The sequence below is a fragment of the Rhinoderma darwinii genome, chromosome 1 (genome assembly GCF_050947455.1).
Source record: "Rhinoderma darwinii isolate aRhiDar2 chromosome 1, aRhiDar2.hap1, whole genome shotgun sequence".
NCBI classification, from domain to species: domain Eukaryota; kingdom Metazoa; phylum Chordata; class Amphibia; order Anura; family Rhinodermatidae; genus Rhinoderma; species Rhinoderma darwinii.
In genome coordinates this window covers 160841575-160857717 of record NC_134687.1, presented here as the reverse complement: position 1 = coordinate 160857717, position 16143 = coordinate 160841575, and the positions used below count along the sequence as shown (strand labels likewise).

The window sequence follows — 16143 nt, the reverse complement described above, 5'->3', positions numbered from 1 at the left end:
TAGTGTGTAATCAGTGATCAATAAATACCATTATTCGCATACCTCCCGTAAACTGCCTCTAGTGGGGATGCCTAGCAGAACAGTAGCATTACTCTGAGACTTAGACCAATTAGAGTCTTTCCCACCCTTTCTTCCAACTATCTTTTTCATTAACTCTTTTATAACCCATGACTAATCGGTCCCTCAGCTATGTTCTGATTTGAGAGGACACACCTCAAATGGGGCTGCTCAAGGCTATGACCAGAGTGTTAGCAGTTACAAGAAGCCAAAATCATTCTCATTTTATTGGGTTTAGGCCACTGTCACTAAATTTTTACTGGGCCAAACAAATAGATATGCTCCAGGACAGCATTTCATACAGTCTAACTCTATAGGGTGCTGTTGTATCAAAGGGTTAGTCCCATCTAAAACATTTATGTCATATCCACGGGAGAGATGGGAGCCACTCCTATGTCGAGGATGGTGGCCGATTCAAGGCAGACAATGAATGGAGAGATGGCCTCACATATGCACTGCTCTCTCCATTCGCTTCCATGAGAGTTACGATGACAGCCGGGCTTGCTTCCCTAGAATGGAATGGAGAGAGCCGTGTACATGCGCAGCCAGATGTCCATTCATTCTTTGTCTGGGTGCGGCGGCTGTCTAATTAGGCAGGATAGGGGTTGGAAGACCCACGTTTTTAACATAGATGTGGGTCCCAGAGCTGGGACCTGCATCTTTTAGATATTTATGGCCTATTCCTTTAATTTCAGGGACAACATAATTATTACTATTCTTCATTAAACAATATGTATATCTTGAAAGAAGTATTTTACGGGATGTACCTATAAGCGTATCCACCCCGGTGGCTACAGGGAATTCCGGGCAAAAAACCGCTCCAAATTGTGGGGCAGTTTTTTGCCTGGAATGTTCTACCCGTATGATGTTTTATACCAGGAGACCGCCGTGATTGGCGGTCACATGGGATGAAACGTCATCCCAGGAGGCTGGCCCTCTGACGTCAGAGGTAAGTATTAAGTGTTTTGTTTTTTTCTTCCTAATTTGCTTTCTAATTCGTTGCGATTCCGCCCCAAAAGTCGCAACACTTGACTGTTTGTAGCGGGTTTTAGATCCTTATTGAATTCAATGGGGAAAGCCCGCAACATAACGGCATATCACAAACGCAGCGTGTGGATGAGATTTCTTGATTTACACTCCTCTGCTACTGTATGAATGGAGTCACTTTTTGGGCGTTTTCACTGTTTTGTCCCCTCAGGGGCTTTGCAAATGCGACATGGCCTCCGCAAACCATTCCTGCTAAATTTGAGCTTCAAAAGCCAAATGGCGCTCTTTCCCTTTTAAGCCCTGCTGCAGTGGCGTAGCTATAGGGGTCGCAGCGGTCGCAACTGCGACCGGGCCCCGTAGCTAGGGGGGCCCGCAGGCCCCCCTCACCACACTAGCGCTGCAATGATTGCTCTACATTGCTGGGTCCCTGCTGTGGTACAAAAGAGACCCAGTAATGTAGCTTAAAGCATTGGTGGCAGCTCAGCTGTCAGAGAGTCATTGCGTGGAGGGGGAACAAGAGGGTGGAAAATGAATGATAGATGAATCCACTCATCTTACGAGACCCAGCCCCGCCCACTGTACTGTCCACCCAATCAGCTCACTTCTTGCTGTTTCCCTCTTCCTCGTGACCTGTTCAGAGGGAAAGGAATGGCTACAGCAAGAAGATGGTGTGCGTGTCTGCTGCTCCCCTGCAGTACCAGCTGCTCTCTGACCCCACAGCAGATGTAAGTAGCAACTAGTAATCCAGCTCTTAACCCCTTCACTGTGTGTATGTATGTCTGTCATGCTGAGCAGTCACACCTCAGGGCTGACAGTTTAGCATAACAGACAAAGTATCTATCTATCTATCTATCTATCTATCTATCTATCTATCTATCTATCTATCTATCTATCTATCTATCTATCTATCTATCTATCTATCTATCTATCTATCTATCTATCTATCTATCTCTCTCATATCTATCTCTCTCATAGCTATCTATCTATCTCTCTCATATCTATCTATCTATCTATCTATCTATCTATCTATCTATCTATCTATCTATCTATCTATCTATCTATCTATCTATCTATCTATCTATCTATCTATCTATCTCTCTCATATCTATCTATCTCTCTCATATCTCTCTCTCATATCTATCTATCTATCTATCTATCTATCTATCTATCTATCTATCTATCTATCTATCTATCTATCTATCTATCTATCTATCTATCTATCTATCTATCTATCTATCTATCTATCTCTCTCATATCTATCTATCTATCTATAAACACAACAAAAATTGAACAGCACATTCCAACTAAATGATACAAAATACGCAGGTGCAAGAACACCTATGACTGCAGATATACAGCAGATATAAAAAATGGCGACAGCACCCTGCAACACTAATGCCACCTAAACCACTAAATATAAATAAATATGCACTAAAGCTAAATCTACCTACAAATAGGGAGGTTCTTAGTGCACATTTTGATCAAAAAGTGTTAGCCCACCTGCCACAGCAATGTGACCTCTGTAAGGTGGGAACCTACGCTGCACATACACCCAGAACTGGGACTAAGCCTACATATATACCTGGGGATGGTAGGATCCAGCATTGAACTGATTAAAATCACCGAGGGCAGAATGGGAGGAGTGCAAGAACAAAAATGGAGGCAGTCACTAACCCCACATGTATGGATCACATAAACACAACAAAAATTGAACAGCACATTCCAACTAAATGATACAAAATGTATGCAGGTGCAAGAACACCCATGACTGCAGATATCTATCTATCTATCTATCTATCTATCTATCTATCTATCTATCTATCTATCTATCTATCTATCTATCTATCTATCTATCTATCATCTCTCTCATATCTATCTATCTATCTATCTATCTATCTATCTATCTATCTATCTATCTATCTATCTATCTATCTATCTATCTATCTATCTATCTATCTATCTATCTATCTATCTCTCTCATATCTATCTATCTATCTATCTATCTATCTATCTATCTATCTATCTATCTATCTATCTATCTATCTATCTATCTATCTATCTATCTATCTATCATCTCTCTCATATCTATCTATCTATCTATCTATCTATCTATCTATCTATCTATCTATCTATCTATCTATCTATCTATCTATCTATCTATCTATCTATCTATCTATCTATCATCTCTCTCATATCTATCTATCTATCTATCTATCTATCTATCTATCTATCTATCTATCTATCTATCTATCTATCTATCTATCTATCTATCTATCTATCTATCTATCTATCTATCTATCTATCTCTCTCATATCTATCTATCTATCTCTCTCATATCTATCTATCTATCTATCTATCTATCTATCTATCTATCTATCTATCTATCTATCTATCTATCTATCTATCTATCTATCTCATATCTATCTATCTATCTATCTATCTATCTATCTATCTATCTCTCTCATAACTACACTGGCGTAGCTATAGGGGTCGCAGCGGTCGCAATTGCGACCGGGCCCGAAGCCAGGGGGGCACACAGCCCCCCGCACCACATCAATAAAAAGTTACTATAGTTACTATAGTAACAGACTGACCTTACCTTCCTGGTTCCGGATCGCAGCGGAGGTCCTGACGTCACAGCGCTATGCGCCGCGCACAACATCGAGAGGACAGAACTCCCGCTGCGGCTGAAGGGGAAGGTAAGATTAGTTGCCCTGACTGGCGGGGTCCGACTCCCGGGACCCGCCGATCAGCTGTTTTGAAGGGGCCGCAGCACTCGTACGAGAGCTGCTCCCCTTCATTCCTGTCACTTCATTCCGGCACACTGTGAATCGGTGTCGGCGATTCACAGTGTGAGCGAGTAGTGAAATGAAGAGGAAGCAGCTCTCGTACGAGTGCTGCGGCCCCTTCAAAACAGCTGATTGGCGGGTCCCGGGTGTCGGACCCCGCCAGTCAGGGCAACTAATCTTACCTTCCTCTTCAGCCGCGGCGGAAGTTCTGTCCTCTCGATGTTGTGCGCGGCGCATTGCACTGTGACGTCAGGACCTCCGCTGCGATCCGGAACCAGGAAGGTCCCGGGAGTCGGACCCAGACACATCAGCTATTCATGGCCTATCCTGAGGACAGGCCATCAATGTTTAGGGACTGCACAACCCCTTTAAGCCTACGATGTAGCAGGCTTAGAGGGCCCATGAGACAGGATCACAGATTGTGTGATCCTGTCTGCTGGGCCCTGTATCTAAGACAATCACATGGTAGGCTTAGATACATGGCCCATGTGTGATCCTGTCTGTGGGACCCTGTATCTAAGCCTACCACACTGTCGGTTTAGATACAGGGCCCCAGCACACAGTAATCTTATACTTTATAAGATTACTGTCTGCTGGACCCTGTATCTAAGCCTACCTTGTGGTAGGCTTAGATACAGGGTCTCACAGACAGTATCACACATGGGCCCTGTATCTAAGCCTAACACATGTGTTACTAATAGTTTTTTGTGTGTTTTCTTACAGTTTCGGTCGGTGAACTACGTCGGATTCCAGGACTACTTCGATGACGGATTTTTTTATTATCAATAAAATGGTTAATGAGGGTTGTGTGGGTTTTTTTTTATTTCAATAAAATATTTTTTCTATGTCCTTGTGTTTTTTTTTAAACTATATTACTACCGCCTTAGTAATGGCCGCCGGCTGATTGACAGCATCCATTGCTAAGGCGGGGCTTAGTGTTAGCCGGTGCAGAGGCTATCACTAACCCCCTTTATTACCCCGGTACCCACCGCCACCAGCGGTGCTGGGAAGAGCCGGGTACGATCCAGTACTTGACCATCTGTAGTGATGGTCGGCCACTGGGGTGGCCACAGGCTGGTATTATCAGGAGGGGAAAGGCCAAAAACAGTGGCCCTTCCCACCCTGGTGATGCTAGGCTGCTGCTGCTTTATTGTATCTGCCTGGTTATGAAAAATGGGGGGGACCCCACGTCATTTAGAAAAATTTAAATAAAAATAATTGGAAAGAACGATGTGGGGTCCCCCCCAATTTTCATAACCAGACAGATACAACACAGCAACAGCAGCAGGCAGCATTACCAGGGTGGTAGGGGCCACTGTTTTTGGCCTTCCCCAGCCTAATACTACCAGCCTGCGGCCACCCCGGTGCCTGACCGTTACTACAGATGGTCGTGTACTGGTTCGTACCCGGCTCTTCCCAGCACCCCTGGTGGTGGGGGGTACCGGGGTAATAATGGGGGTTAGTGTTGGCCTTTGCACCAGCTAACATTAAGCCCCGCCTTAGTAATGGAGGTTGTCAATCAGCCAGCGGCCATTACTAAGGCGGTGATAATAAAGTTTAAAAAGATACAAGCACATAGAAAAAATATTTTATTGAAATAAAAAAACACAACCCTCATTAACCATTTTATTGAGAATAAAAAACGCCGTAATTGAAGTCCTCGTATCCGAAGTCCAACAACCGAACCTGTAAAAAAAACACAAACACACAAAAATAATCAGTAACACATAAAGAAGCAAAATTATTATTCTTACCTGTCCTGGGTCCAGCGTTGGAGCCGCAATGTCAGCGAGCTGGGCCCTGTATCTAATCCAATCATGTGTGATACTGTCTGCTGAGCTGTGTATCTAATCCAATCATGTGTGATACTGTCTGCTGGGCCCTATATCTAATCCTATCATGTGTGATACTGTCTGCTGAGTCCTGTATCTAATCCGATCATGTGTGATACTGTCTGCTGGGCCCTATATCTAATCCTATCATGTGTGATACTGTCTGCTGAGTCCTGTATCTAATCCGATCATGTGTGATACTGTCTGCTGGGCCCTATATCTAATCCAATCATGTGTGATACTGTCTGCTGAGCCACTGTATCTAATCCTATCATGTGTGATACTGTCTTCTGAGCTCTGTATCTAATCCTATCATGTGTGATACTGTCTGCTGAGCCACTGTATCTAATCCTATCATGTGTGATACTGTCTGCTGAGCTGTGTATCTAATCCAATCATGTGTGATACTGTCTGCTGAGCCACTGTATCTAATCCTATCATGTGTGATACTGTCTGCTGAGCTCTGTATCTAATCCTATCATGTGTGATACTGTCTGCTGAGCTGTGTATCTAATCCTCTCATGTGTGATACTGTCTGCTGAGCTGTGTATCTAATCCTATCATGTGTGATACTGTCTGCTGGGCCCTATATCTAATCCTAACATGTGTGATACTGTCTGCTGAGCCACTGTATCTAATCCTATCATGTGTGATACTGTCTGCTGAGCTGTGTATCTAATCCAATCATGTGTGATACTGTCTGCTGAGCCACTGTATCTAATCCTATCATGTGTGATACTGTCTGCTGAGCTCTGTATCTAATCCTATCATGTGTGATACTGTCTGCTGAGCTGTGTATCTAATCCTATCATGTGTGATACTGTCTGCTGAGCTGTGTATCTAATCCTCTCATGTGTGATACTGTCTGCTGAGCTGTGTATCTAATCCTATCATGTGTGATACTTCCTTCTGAGCCACTGTATCTACTCCTATCATGTGTGATACTGTCTGCTGAGCTGTGTATCTAATCCAATCATGTGTGATACTGTCTGCTGAGCCACTGTATCTAATCCTATCATGTGTGATACTGTCTGCTCAGCCACTGTATCTAATCCTATCATGTGTGATACTGTCTGCTGAGCCTCTGTATCTAATCCTATCATGTGTGATACTGTCTGCTGGGCCCTATCTCTAATCCTATCATGTGTGATACTGTCTGCTGAGTCATTGTATCTAATCCTATCATGTGTGATACTGTCTGCTGGGCCCTATCTCTTAGGCCTCATTTACACGAGCGTATTATACGCGCGTGCGACGCGCGTGCTTTTCACGCGTGTCGTACGCACCTATAATAGTCTATGGGGCTGTTTAGACGATGCGTGAATTTTGCGCAGCGTGAGTGCGTTGCGTAAAACTCACGAGATGTTCTATATTCTTGCGTTTTTCACGCAACACGCACCCATTGACTTCAATGGGTGCGTGAAAACAACGCATGCCACACTGACGGTCCTGCGTTGCATGCGCGAAAATCACGCAAGAGCTGTCAAACTCCTGAATGTAAACAGAAAAGCACCACGTGCTTTTCTGGTTACAAACATCCAAACGGAGTGTCAAATTAGAGATGAGCGCACCGAACTTCACCGGGTTCGGCCGAACTCGTTTTAACCGAACCCGGCAAAAAATGTTCGGGTACGCGACGTCAGGAGACAGTCACTGCCCACGGTGCTGAAAGACTTAAACTGTTTCAGCACCATGGACAGTGACTTTCGATCACAATATACATATACGTGTAAAAAAAAAAAAGAAGTTCTGACTTACCGATAACTCCCGGCTTCTTCCTCCAGTCCGACCTCCCGGGATGACAATTCAGGCCAAGTGACAGCTGCAGCCAATCACAGGCCAAGCACAGGCTGCAGCCAATCACAGGCTGCAGCGGTCTCATGGCCTGCCGCGTCATCCTGGGAGGTGGGGCCGGATGACAAGAGAGGGACGCGTCACCAAGGCAACGGCCGGGAGACCGGACTGGAGGAAGCAGGCAGTTCATGGTAAGTGTGAACGTCTTTTTTTATTCACAGGTTGGTGTAGATTGTGATCGGCATTCACTGTCGAGGGTGCTGAAAGAGTTACTGCCGATCAGTTAGCTCTTTCAGCACCTTGGACAGTGACGGGCGTCGACTACCTCATCTCTATGATGGCGGCTGCGCGAAAATCACGCAGCCGCGCATCATACACGGATGACACACGGAGCTGTCAATTGCCTTTTGCGCACGCAAAACGCAGCGTTTTTTTGCGTGCGCAAAACGCACACGCTCGTGTAAATGAGGCCTTATCCTATCATGTGTGATACTGTCTGCTGAGTCATTGTATCTAATCTTATCATGTGTGATACTGTCTGCTGAGCCACTGTATCTAATCCTATCCATAGTTTATAGGGTCGTAGTGCTATAGATATGCGGTCTCCTATACACACATTTTTTTGGGCAGACACATATGTATTGGGGCTATTTCCCCTGACATTTTAAGCCCTTAGTGACGCCCCGGCTGCTAGTGCTGCATTGTTGGGTCACTTAGACCCAGCGATGCAGCTGAAAGCTGCGGACCGTCGGCCATGAGAAGTTTGCGGGGGGGGGGCCCAGTAAGAATTTTTGCATCGGGGCCCATGAGCCTTTAGCTACGCCCCTGCCCTGCTGTGCGTCCAAACAGCCATTTATGACCACTTTTGGGGTATTGTTTTACTCGGGAGAAATTGCTTTACAAACGTTGTGGTGCTTTTTCTCATTTAGTCCTTGTGGAAATTAGAAAAAAATAGCTAAACCTACATTTTCTTTGAAAAAATTTATATTTTCATTTTCACGGCCTACTTCCAATAATTTCTGCAAAAAACCTGTGGGATCAAAATGCTCACTATACCACTAGATAATTTCCTCAAGGTGTGTAGTTTTCAAAATTTGGTCACTTGTGGGGGATTTCCACTGTTTTGTCCCCTCAGGGCTTTGCAAATGCGACGTGGTCTCCGCAAACCATTCCTGCTAAATTTGAGCTTCAAAAGCCAAATGGCGCTCATTCCCTTCTAAGCCCTGCTGAGTGTCCAAACAGTCGTTTATGACCACATGTGGGGTATTATTTTACTCAGGAGAAATTGCTCTACAAATATTGTGGTGCTTTTTCTCCTTGTCCTTGAGGAAATGAGAAAAAATTTGCTAAACCAACATTTTCTTTGAAAAAATTTAGATTTAAATTTTGATGGCCTACTTCCAATAATTTCTGCAATAAACCTGTGGGGTCAAAATGCTCACTATAGCCCTAGATCATTTCCTTGAGGGGTGTAGTTTCCCAAATAGGGTGACTTTTGGGGGATTTCCACTGTTTTGGCACTGCAAGAGCCCTTCAAACCTGACATGGTGCCTAAAATATATTGTAATAAAAAGAAGGCCCAAAATCCACTAGGTGTTCCTTTGCTTCTGAGGCCTGTGCTTCAGTCCATATGCGCACTAGGGTAACATGTCCAATATTTCCTAAAACTGCAGAACCTGGGCAATAAATATTGAGTTGCGCTTATCTGGTAAAACTTTCTGTGTTACAAAAAAAAGGATTAAAAGTTAATTTCTGAAAAAAAATAAAAAAATTTGTCAATTTCACCTCTACATTGCTTTAATTCCTGTGAAACATCTAGATGGTTAAGAAACTTTATAAATGCTGTTTTGAAGACTTTGAGGGGTGAAGTTTTTAAAATGGGGTGACTTATTGCGGGTTTCTAATATATAAGGCCCTCAAAGCCACTTCACAACTGAACTGACCCCTGTAAGTATAGCCTATTGAAATTTTCATGAAAATGTGAGAAATTACTGCTAAAGTTCTAAGCTTGTAACGTCCTAGAAAAATAAAAGGATGTTCAAAAAACTATGGCAATATAAAGTAGACATATGGGGGATGTTAATGAGCAGCGATCTTGTGTGGTATAACTGCCTGTCTTATAAGCAGATACATTGAAATTTAGAAAAATTCACATTTTTGCAATTTTCCGCTACATTTTGGTGTTTTTCAGAATTAAATACTGAATGTATTGAGCAAATTTTACCAGTAACATAAAGTCCAATGTGTCACGAGAAAACAATCTCAGAATCGCTTGGATGCTTTAGTGAAACATGTCAGATTTGAAAAATGAGGCTCTGTCAGGAAAGCCAAAAGTGGCCAAAGCGGAAAGGGGTTAAGGGGAAGCATGGAGCTGGCTCATGGACTGTGCTCGCTCCATACTTAGCGGGTGACGGCTGTGCAATACAGACGACACCTCACGGCAACGGAGTCAAAGATCACTTTGATTCAGCCCGTTTAACCAATTAGATGCTGCGGTCAATCGCGACGGTGGCATCTAAAGTGTTAGAATGAGGGGACGGCCCCTTCCAATGTGCCATGGGCCCCCCCCCCCCCGCGACACAATAGCGGGGTGCCAATGGTCATCATGGCAGCCTGATTCCTAATGAAGGCTCCAGGTCTGCCATCTTAGTACTCCTATAATCCCTGCGCTGCCTCCAGCAGGGCTTCATAGGAGACTACATGCAATACATTACTATTAGGGTATGTTCACACGCTGAACAAAAAACACCTGTAAAATACGGAGCTGTTTCTAAGGGAAAACAGCCTCTGATTTTCAGCTGTTTTTATGCATCAAGCATTTTTCGGTGCGTTTTTTACAGAAGTTTTTGACAATGAAAAACGGCTCCAAAAAACGCTCAAGAACTGACATGCACTTCTTTTTTACGGGGGCGTTATTTTACGTATAGTTTTTACAAACTAAATGCCATTTTTCCCATTGAAATCAATAGCCAAATGTTTGGAGGCGTTCAGCCTCCGTATTTTTAGCTGTTTTTCGGGGCGTTTACGGCCCAAAAAACGGCTGAAAATAAGCTATGTGAACATACCCTTACAGTATATCATATAAGCAATCCAACGATCGCTAGCTCAAGTCCCCTATAGTGACTAATAAAAAAAAAAGTAAAAAACTGTTATATCAAGTTTTTTTTTAATCTTCCAATCAAAAATTAATATTTAAAGTTAAAAACAAAAAAATTTTCCCTAAAGGTTTGTTAAAAGAAATAAAGTTATCAGAACTGGTATTGCTGTGTCTGTAAAAGTCTGAACTATTACAATATAATGTTATTTAACCAGCTCAGTGAACGGCGTAATAAAAAAGCGAAACATCCAAATTGCTGTTTTTTCCAAAATAATGGAAGAAACAGTGATCAAAAAGTCACCTGTACCACAAAATGGCACCAATAAAAACTACAACTCGCCCCCCAAAAAATAAGTCCTCACATCGCCTAATCGATGAAAAAATGAGAATGTTATAGCTCTCAAAATTAGGCGGCACAAAACAATGTGTAATGTCCACAGCCGCGGACCGTAGTTCCTACTCATCCCTCAACGGCCGCGGCCATGGACTTGCGAGTGCTGGCTGGCATCCCCTTCCTAGAAGACAGTATATACCACAAAGCACAATCGGGTATGTATGTAAGGTAAAAAATTGTATAGAATCACTATGTATAGTACAAAAGTATACATTTTATTCACAGTAAATACACCTCATAAATGATAAAAACACTTAAAAAAAAGCATAAGCATGCTCTACAAAATCTAAGGGGGGGAGAGAGTTGCCACCCTGATAAGTGGAAACCAACAAATATCCCCACACTTCCGCCAATTCCCCTAAACATGCATTTAAGTTATATAAGCATGAGTCTGAAGAAAATATTGCATCAAACAGTTTGCTGGAAACAGCATAATCCCATGATAGTCAGAGAGGGGAAGAGGGGACTGAATGCCCCACATGTATCGCCACAAATGTGGCTTCCTCAGGGGTAATTTTCTGTAATTAAGTTTATCTCTATATATAATCATATAATTAGTTATAATAATTAAATAGTCTGTGCACAGTCAGGCGCACTTACCTGGTTCTCTCTCCCGTGGACACCATGCTGCCGCAAACAACGGCGTCTGCTCGTGTGTGGTGCGCATGCGCCGGGGCCGCGACCACAGTCACGTGAGGCGGCTCCCCGCGCATGCGCAGCACCACAAGCAGAGCAAGGAAAGCGGCCGTGGTTCACGCTGGTAAGCCTTGCGCAGGCGCAGAGCGAAGGACGAAGCCGTACAGGCAGCAGGCAACACACAAGAATACAATGGAGAATTATAGTCAATAAGTATATGGTGCCCTCACACATTTGAAGCATACTATATATCGCAACATAAATAATTATGATTGTGCAATTTAGGTGTATGTGTGTATAGAATAAATAGAATCATAGCGTAAGACCCATATATTCAAATATGGGCCGTTGGTACCAACATAAGGAATAATGAGATGTAATATAATAAAAATTATATTACTCATCACCATTCAATAGACTAAAGAAAGTGACTAATGATGTTATATATGTTTATGAACTGGATTGTAATGACCTTTGAGATGCACACACACGCCAAACCAGTGAGTTGAACATGTGTTGGTTTAAATGTAAATATGAAAAGAAAAAGATATGATATGTCATGGTGTATGTGATGTCTGCGCCATGACAAATGCTGCCCGCTACAACCTCCTCAAGGTGCATAATGCCCACCGAGAGAGAGAGAAAACAGTAAGACAACATAATGGCAAATAGGGGAATTATCCCACAGAAGCAAATGCAAGAAGTTATTTATATTACAACAATACACAATCTTGTTTTTCAATGCCATTTTAGGTTTTTTCTTCTTCATCTTTGTTTGCGGACCTCACGTTCTCGAGGAGAAAAGATGGAACTAAGTTAGAAATGTTGATGTAACCTAGATAGATATAAATTACTTTTAATGGTTTAGGAAAAAATTCTTGTTGTTTATCTGGATGACAATAGGAACCTAATATTTTAAATATATATATATATATATATATATATATATATATATATATATATATAACAGCATAGGATGTAGTAACGGCACCAGGACTTCACGGCAGATAAAAACAGGGTGGATTTATTCACCTCAAACACAGCAACGTTTCGGTTCAACATGAACCTTTCTCAAGCCATCTGGAGCCGTTACTACATCCTATGCTGTTTTCTATCTAAACAGAAGGGGAATTGATTCATCCCCTGGTGACGAGCAGATGGCCTGATTTTCTGGATCCGTGGAGTGCTGTGTTTATTTGCTCTTGTTTCGTGTGTGTGTGTGTATATATATATATATATATATATATATGTGTGTGTGTGTGTGTGTGTGTGTGTGTGTATCAATGCAAAAGTGGCCTTAAACAATGATAAATGTGTAGGGTGTGGTAAAAGTGATAACAATATATGAAGGGCCTGAGTGGCCAAAGTGATCGTGCTGTGTGAAAATTATTTTACAGTGAATAATGTGTTAAGAAACTTAAGTAACCATAAGCTAGCTATATATGTGTAAACTGAGATAAACTGAGTGAGTGTGAGGGGGGACGAGGGGGGGGGGGGAATAATTGTATTTGATTAGAATTTATACTTTGTAAAATTCTGTATACAAAAGTTCCTCATTCATGCCCCTAGGAGCCATACATCTAACGTTATAAATCCATCTAGATTCATGTTGTAGAAGTCTAGGGATAATATTACCTCCTCTAATGTTATTCTGCATAGATTCTAAACCTGTTACTTGTATGCTGGTAGCCTTACCGTTTTTGTAGAAAATGTGAAGCCACTGAGGTCAATGTCTTGTCTTGTTTGAAATCCCTGTCCGCCAGGGTGATGGTTGATATGTGTTGTTGCATTCTCTTGCGTAGCTCTTGGCTTGTTTGACCTATATAGTCCTTTAGACAGGAACATGTAAGTGCATATATCAAATTTTTTGTTTGACAGTTAATGTATGATTTCAATTGGAATTGTCTTTGATCCAACAGATCTACAAATACATCAGTGGGGTTTACAAATTGGCAAACATTGCAATCACCACAGGCATATGAGATATCAGGGTGGCAACTCTCTCCCCCCCCCCCCCCTTAGATTTTGTAGAGCATGTTTATGCTGTTTTAAGTGTTTTTATCATTTATGAGGTGTATTTACTGTGAATAAAATTTATACTTTTGTGATATACATAGTGATTCTATAGTATTTTTTGCCTTACATACATACCCGTTTGTGCTTTGTGGTATATACTGTGGTTTATAGGGTATGTGGCAATATTTATGCAGTGCCAGCCAAAGATAGAAAAACCCTCCCTAGAAGACGCCACCATTCCGCTCTGCAGTGTCCCGTAGTGTGTGCGTGCGCGCTCCTGCCCAGCCTTAAAGGGCTAGCAAGTGCACATGTAAAATATGGTTAATTAGCCATAATCACCATGGTCTATAAAAAGGGCTCTGCCCATTCACTACTTGCCTGAGCGTTGTTGTAGTTTTCCCATGTTCGTATTGCAAATTGTCCCTTAGTGTTATCCTGCTCCCAGTGTTCCCGTGCCCTGCTACCTGTATGCTGTATCGTGCTGTGTTTAGTTCCTGAGCCTCTCTAGTGTCGTGTTGTGCCGCCTGCTGTTATACAACATGTCTGGTGTTATCTGCCACTCCTGGTATCATCCGCCACATCTGGCGCAACCTGCCACGCCTGCTGGTATACACCACGTCTGGTGTCATCTGCTACTCCTGGTACATCCTCCATGTCTGGTGCAACCTGCGACATCTAGCCCCATCCGTGCCAGAGCCTCTGCCATTGCCTGGACTATCACAGGTATCCTTGTGCTATGAACTCTTTGTATAAGACTTTGCATAGACTGTGACTTGGCCAGCTGCCTCTCCACTACGGCAGAGCGGCCTAGCGTGTCCATATACCCCTAGATCAGGCCATGGAACCCGCTGGCTAACCTAAAACCGCGGTTCAGGTGATGCAATCAGTCATTCGTGACCTGCGTGCAAGCCAGGATCAACTCCTCGTGGCAGTAAATTCAATCATTACCCGACTGGATCAGTACCCTGCTCCTCTTCAGGTTACTGTTGCCGCTCCACTGCCTGTTATTCCTCTTGTCTGTTCCGGATCCGCAGTTTCGCTGCCTCTACCACCTCGCTATGACCATGATCTTAGAGCCTGTAGAGGTTTCCTCAAACAATGTACCAGCTATTTTAGACTGCGTGCTCACCTCTTCCCCTCTGATGAGGCCAAGGAGGCATTCATAATTTCCCTTTTTGCTGGTAAGGCCCCGGCATGGGCAAACCCCATCATGGAACGAGAAGGCCCTGAATTCTCGGACCTGGCTTTATTCTTAGAGACTTTTTGTACTGTGTTCGAGGAGCCAGGTCGAACATCCACTCTTTTAACTCTCAATTAAGGAGAGTCCATGGTAGGAGAGTATGCTGTCTCCTTCCGTATACTGGCAGCAGAGTTGGCTTGGAACAATGAGGCATTGGTGGCAAAATTTTGGCAGGGACTGTCTTCGCACATCAAGGACGAGTTAGCAGCCCATGAGCTTCCTTCTACCCTGGATGCTCTTATCCTGTTGGCTACCTGGGCCGACATGAGGATCCAGGAACGTGCTTTGGTGGTTTGGCGGGAGAGACGTTTCCACAGATTGGCACCCTCGTTCCAGAGACCACTATTGCCTCCTCCTGTTGCTCTACCTGAAGAACCTATGCATGTAGACAGAATCAAATTGTCCAAGCAGGAGAAACAGTGCAGACGCTCTTCAGGTCTGTGTCTGTATTGCGGCCTTAAAGGCCATTTTGTGTGCCAATGTCCACAAAAGCCGGGAAACTCCAGCACCTAGGTTTGGTTGGCGAGACAACGCTAGTTGGGACGACGCCAAACTTCAAAGCCTCTCCCAAGATATTGATTCCTGTGACCATCATCTCTGGAGAGACATCACACTCCTCCTCTGCCTATCTGGATTCCGGAGCAGCTGCAAATTTCATCCAGCAGGATTTAGTGGATCGCCTACATCTACCCACAGTATGTCTAAAGAGACCTCTGGCTGTTACCTCTGTAAATGGACTACCATTGCCCGATCCTATTGTGTCTGTTACTAAACAACCAAATTGGAGTTCTCCACTCAGAACAGATTACCTTCCACGTTCTACCTAAAGCAATCAACACTGTTCTGTTGGGACTGCCTTGGCTTCGTCTACACGCTCCGGTTCTCGACTGGAGTTCTGGAGAGGTCCTCCAATGGGGACCCAGATGCTTTAGCCATTGCCTGCCACAGGTTTGTCCTGTTTTGCCTCCAATGCCTCAGTCACTCTCCAATCTACCATCACATTATGCTAGTTTTGCAGACGTCTTCAGTAAGAAGGAAGCAGAGACTCTTGCTCCCCATCGCATCTACGCTTGCCCTGTTGAATTACTTCCTGATGCCTCGCCACCTTGAGGTCGAGTTTATCCTCTCTCCCTGCCAGAGACCTTAGCCATGTCTGCCTACGTTAAGAAGAACCTCGAGAGAGAGAGAGAGAGAGGGTTCATCCGGAAGTCATCTTCTCTGGCCATAGCCAGATTCTTCTTCATGAAGAATGACGGATCTCTTTGTCCATGTATCGACTACCGGAGCCTGAACCAAATTAC

General features: G+C 43.5%; 1 long non-coding RNA gene across 1 annotated transcript in view; it reads left to right on the top strand.

The window, feature by feature from the left end:
- Positions 1–1587: 1587 nt before the first annotated feature.
- Positions 1588–16143, top strand: part of LOC142737877 (uncharacterized) — a 37134-nt gene continuing 22578 nt past the window's right edge. The window contains exon 1 of the long non-coding RNA XR_012880586.1: positions 1588–1769. This is a non-coding gene — a long non-coding RNA (uncharacterized LOC142737877). The remainder of the gene's footprint in view (positions 1770–16143) is intronic.